The following is a 6,000-nucleotide window of genomic DNA, read 5'->3' on the forward strand; positions in this document are numbered from 1 at the left end:
ACACACACCCACAAAAACAAACAAATGCAGACAAACATGTACAGAAAGAACAGCTGAAGTACCAGTAACACCTTTCCCTTTTCATATATCTTACGAGTACATATTCCCAAAGTGCACCATTACTGTGCAGAAGAGAATGAAACTGAGTGATGTTACAATATAGAGAGCTAGGAGCAAGGCTTAACAAGAGACGACCAAACACAGATGCACCTGCTACGACACGCGGGTCGGATCAAGGTGCAGGCAGAAACAGACTGCAAAAGGCCAAGCCAAGGGGTGGACTGATTGTGATCGGTGGTGTCAGGTCTGAGAGGCTGAGATGACAGAGAAATCTTCCACATCCCCACTAAGTCACACAGGTACAAAGAGACAGATATCAGCCCACATTGGCTCGACCACTGCACAAACTAATGCCATAAGGGAATTAATGATCAGAGAATGTACACTTCAACAGCTTGAGAAGTTATTGTTTTTCAACTTCTATTATATCTTGTCACTCTGTATGAAGTACGCTAACAACATATGTACATAGGGATGCGTATATGCAGAGGTATATTACATATATAGTGTTTGCCTTTCCCCATGTCTCCATGCATATATATATATATATATATATATATATATATATATATATATATATATATATATATATATATATATATATATATATATATATATATATTGCATCACCCTAATAGTAATAGAACTTCCATCTGCACCTCGGTGTTCTCAAGGTCTGATTTCAAGGTCCAACATTCACAAAGGAATCAAAACCTCAGACACCCATGTGGCCCAACTTTAACTCTTAGGGCTTTGTTTCAAGTATCTCAAGGGTGGTGGTGGATGTGGGAGGATAAGATACAGACTAAATATAGGAGAAACAACAGCATGAAGGGGCTCACCTTGAGAAAAAGTGAGGATAAGAGTAAGAGAGAGGAAGTTGGGCCACCTTTAAAGTTACTCTCCTTTGTCAGTTGAGTGTAAGTACTGGATAGATAGCTAGTGTGGAAGGCTGCATGAGAGCACTGGGAGAAGCTCACCTTGAGAGAAAAAGCTAGGAGGAGAGTAAAACCTTCCAACATCCACACTTATTTTTCAGACTGTAACAAGCAGAAAATGGATGAAGTGTAGAAAGGTGGCAGAGGATGGATCTGTGAAAACATATGGAAGCTGACCTTGAGAACAGTGAGGGGCAAGGAGAAGGTCAATCACACGATGATGAGGAGGGTTTGGTGAAGAGGTTGGTAGAAGAACACTCAGACAGCAGAACTAAGGTGCGGTGACTAATTGCAGGCTAGAGTGCAAGGGTCATACTAAGACTCTGTAGGGGCCAAGGTGTGGGACAAAAAACATGATGCATACACACGGGTTGACAAGATCAACCCATTCACGCAGAGACTGTATACCCTTCTGACCAGCGCTACATCATTACAAATCAAACTCCAGATGAACAGGAGACAGATTACAAAAGTGATGGAGTGATAGGAAGCAAGATAGGAAGAGACAGGACAGGGAGCCTCGCCACTAATCTAAATGTCCTCTTCTATGATTGTCATTGGCATTCTTATAGACTGGCATGTTGCAGTACAATATGTCAAACAATACCACTCACTCTTCAGTCTGCCGTAAAGGGTAGAACTGTTACCATACTGTCACTATGAGGGGAAAAAAGAAAACTCCTACCAAAAAGATGCTGCTTCCACAAAACCAGAAAGGTCCTGCTTCCAACCAATCCATCAACATCACTAAATGTCTACTCTGGCAAATTTAATCAAACAGACCAGACAAAGACTTTTCCAAGTAAATAACTTTGACAAAGAAGGATATAGGAAAGGGAATTTGTCTCAAAACAAAAAATGTTTAATGTTTTGTCTTTACGTTTTCTTTCTCACTTTTTCCTCTTGTTTTCTGCCTTAGTCTTCTGTCAAAAACAAACTAGGGCAACATTGTCAGCTGTCACATCAAGGCCGTACCCTGCATCTGACAAAAGGTGAAATTCTGCACTAACTTCTGCAAACACACCTGCAGACACAAAACCATTGTTTACACATATGAGATGTAGATACTGAGGCAAAATGGGGTATTCCGTTTAAGGCAGTGTTTGTGCCCTGAGGAGAAAACCATTATACCACAGTGAAAAAGTTTTTCTTGCAATACCTGAACAAAAAGTCAAAGTTGGAATGCCCCAGGTACAGTACCAAGAAATCTATAGCCGAAAAAAATAGAAAGTTATTTTATTTCCTAAAGAGAATATACGTAATTAAGGCATTTAATTTTCTCACAGTGATGGTTCATTCTTTCTGTCATCCAGAGAGCATCTTATCAACCTCAGCAGACTGAAATGTAGATGCAATGTGATGCTAAAGCAAAGGTCTTTCATCATGCCTGAGTGGACACACACGTGCACACACACACATGCACACACACTTTCAACATCAGCAAATGCTTTCAACCATCAACATCACAGAAGGCAAATAAGTGTAGCCCTTCTTCTGCAACAACAACCACTGGGGAGGTGAGAGGCCTTGTAGTCAGTGGCCACTCAGACTCTACTCACTGATCAAAGAATCAGGTGAACATGAAGCAAGATGGTGTCTTTAAGCAGATAGGAGGAAGCCGGCGCCTGAGCAGGTGGGAGAGGGAACGCTGGAGGAAACATATCATGAAAAGCCACAAAGGTGGACGAAAGGCTCCAAAAGCAGGAGCTAAAGGACAGGGTAAGCATACACTTGGCAATCTGCCTGAGATACACGACTCACGTCCACTACCTTAACTGCATACCGATCACACCAGGAAAAATCATATTGCAAATTGTCACAAAGGTCACTCAGTTTCTCAAAGTGTCAACACACTCACCAATTTTACAAGGGTCGCTGTTTTTGTTATCCTGAACGAAAACGTACACACTGAGCCACTCTGCAAAACTGGTCAGGAAGATATTTGAGCAAATTTAATTATAGGGTTAGGGTTATGCTAATACATTCTGAGTTGTGCTGTGCTCACTAATGTGACTTATGATTTCTAACATATTGCAATGACAAATAAAATGCCACACTAACGTTTAGCTTTTTTCCCTCATCTTCCTTTTATTTGTTTCAATATCCTGAGTCAGTAAATCATGTTTCCATTGAACTTCATTTAAAATGCAATATAAAATGTAATACCTACAAAACAGTCCCATTAAACAAATGAATCACAATCACAAACCACTGCGATATCCTGACAGTAAGACAAATAAAGAAAATAGTGAATCTGACATTTATTTGTTCTTCAGTCATTAGCTTTGGGCCTAACTAGGGGACTGGCGGGGCATCCCTTTGGGAATCACTGTTTTAAGAAATGTTAAGCTTTTCAACCGTAAGTTCATTATACAGTATTTTATTATCTTATCTTACATTCTAGTTAAAATAGTAACTAATGATTGCAGGATTTGTTAGAAACAGGGTTTTTATTCCCCTCACTGTTTATTATTTGTCTGTATGCTTCTGTTTAATCAGGCTACAGATGCCGTTACAATAATAAAGTGTGTCTTAGCTCAGTAGGACACAGCAGTGATACAGCAGAAAGTAAACACAGTGGGTGAAAATGATATCATGCGGGACAGGAATTCAGTCTGACATGCCAAAGCATTTAACTGCAGAAGGTTTATTACACCAGTCTCAGGCATAATGCCCTATTAGCTAATGCTGGTGCATTGAACCATAAAAACACACAGCCAACTCTCATTTTGAGCATTGCAAGATAAAGAATATTACATTTTTATTTTTAGAAATAAAGGGGAGGGAAAATACCTTGTCGTTTATGTCAAATATTTATTTCTGCTAAAAGGACTTTAACAATTTTATGTGCTGGGGTTTAGTGTGTGCCAAAATTAAAGGGAAAGGGGAAAAAAGAGGAGAGGAGTGGATGCAAGATGGGAGGATAAAGGGAAGAAGTGGATGGACTCCAGCTGCAGTGTTGGCTCTGTCTGTCCATAGATTTGTCAGAATAAGTGTCAAGACAAGTGCAGCCCTGTGCCTACCTGTAATGGCACAGGGGCAGGGGGTGGGACAGGCTACTCCAATTCAGCAAAAGTGTGTCTGAGTAGGTCTAAAGTATGTGCCTGTGTTCTGGTTTGCAGGACAAGAGAATAAAAGAGAAAGGAATTGGCAAAGAAGACATAAAGAAGTGTAGAGAGCAATACTGGACAAAAAGCGGAGGCTCAGAGCACAAAGACGCCCAGATTAGAATATCAATCCAAGGCCTCAGAAACTCTCGGCTCTTAAAAATCCCCTAAAGTCAAGTGTCAACTATAATGTGTCATTGAGTTGTCATTGGTGCTGGTTATCTGCAAGGTTTACTATGCAAAAAAAGTCTAAAATTTAATAAGGTAAAGAACACTTGCATACAATCGTTTAAAATATTATAATGTGTGCAGTTAACTTCAGAGATGTGACATTTTCCCTTGGCTTAAATATGAAACAGGCACAAGTCAAACACACAGGAAACATTCTGAATGTATAAAAAGCTTCAGTTAATTGCTGCCTAACCAGCTTTGTAACTACCTGAAGGATGTTTTTAATTGATACATGTATTACTCTTAATATTAGTCAACCCTTTAGTAGCTTTTCAAGTGAGATTGATTGGACAAATCAGTCAGAGTGAGTGAGTGAGTGAGTGAGTGAGTGAGTGAGTGAGTGAATGTGTGTCTTCCTAGCATGTGTGTGGCTGGGGATGTTCCAGCAAACACAAGCTCGAGTGCATGTTGGCTGGCATGTGTGTGCATGTGTGTGTGTAAAGGAATATAGGGCTGACAGCTGGGCTTGTTCAAAAAGCTTACTGAGCATTCTGCCAGTTTTGGAAGCAACAAGCACAGTCTATCTGAACACGAATCTAAAACCTGTGTCAACAGAGTAGTACGACTGGTGTAAACAGCTCCTGAGTCAACATGCCATCATGCACACACCAATAGAAGAGCAGTGTGGGGATTAATTAAAAGAAAAAAAAAAAACAAGGTATCAGTGCTTTGGTCAAAAATTGTGTAAAAAAACACAGTCAATAAAGACAAAAGTTTTTGAATTTAAATGGTTTGGCCAAAGGTTAGAACAAGGGTTTTTGGTTTCCCCCTTATATAGGACAAGTTTTGTGCACGTGTGGATGTGTGTGCGCAGGTTCGGAATTTACTTTTAATTTACTGTTTGTGCATATGTGTATGTATATCAGATGCTTTATGAGTTCTGTGTATGTGAGTGTGTGTGTATATAAGTGTGTGTTGACATGTGTGTCAGTCCGTCAGCTTGTCGGCATCCCAGCCCTTCACTAAATCCCAGATTAACAGTGACAGGCAGAGATCCCTCTAATTATCTCTTCCTGGACCACATGCAAATGGCAGAGCCGAGCGGAGCACAGCCATTGGATGGGACAGCCTGGGTGCTGCCGACGGGCTAATGAGCCTGGCGACAGGATGCAACCTCGTGATGTACCACCAAAAAACAATCCTACGCCAGCCATCATCCACATCCATACACACACGCACACACATGCTATAGGTGTTTAAAAGATGCTCTCCTCAGGAGTGAAAGAAGCATAGAGTGAGATCATAGACATTCTCAGTGTGTGGCTAAAAATAACCTGATTATAATGTCTAGACTATATTGATTTCCCAGGATCCACACACAGTCAAACACACATTAACTTTTACGACTGTTTATGTTCCTTGTTAAACGGCTGCTAACCATGACTGCAGTATTGGCAAAGTAAATAAAATGGCCATCAGCGGTTTTTGGTTGAACATTGTGTTTTACAGTATGTTCCATCATCTAATAACCTGACATGACGGGAATGCTGAACACATAAGTCAGTGTCACCTCCAGAGGATGTAAATAATGATGGCACAGGGAAAAGAATAGTAAGAAGAAAGATGAATAATCCAGTGATGAACTGGAACTGGACAGTCACAGTCTGGCTCTTGACAATGAGCTGCGGCAATCAGCTAAAAAGTCAACTCAGTAAATCAGCAGG

The 6,000-nt window shown here is 40.5% G+C and overlaps 1 protein-coding gene across 3 annotated transcripts in view; it reads right to left on the reverse strand.

Annotated features, from left to right (window-relative positions):
• The window catches only part of kiaa0825 (KIAA0825 ortholog), a 111,108-nt gene that overhangs the window by 47,696 nt on the left and 57,412 nt on the right, over positions 1–6,000 (reverse strand). The gene's annotated exons all lie outside the window — the stretch shown is intronic.

This window comes from Cynoglossus semilaevis, chromosome Z (genome assembly GCF_000523025.1).
Source record: "Cynoglossus semilaevis isolate Cse_v1.0 chromosome Z, Cse_v1.0, whole genome shotgun sequence".
Taxonomy (NCBI): Eukaryota; Metazoa; Chordata; class Actinopteri; order Pleuronectiformes; family Cynoglossidae; genus Cynoglossus; species Cynoglossus semilaevis.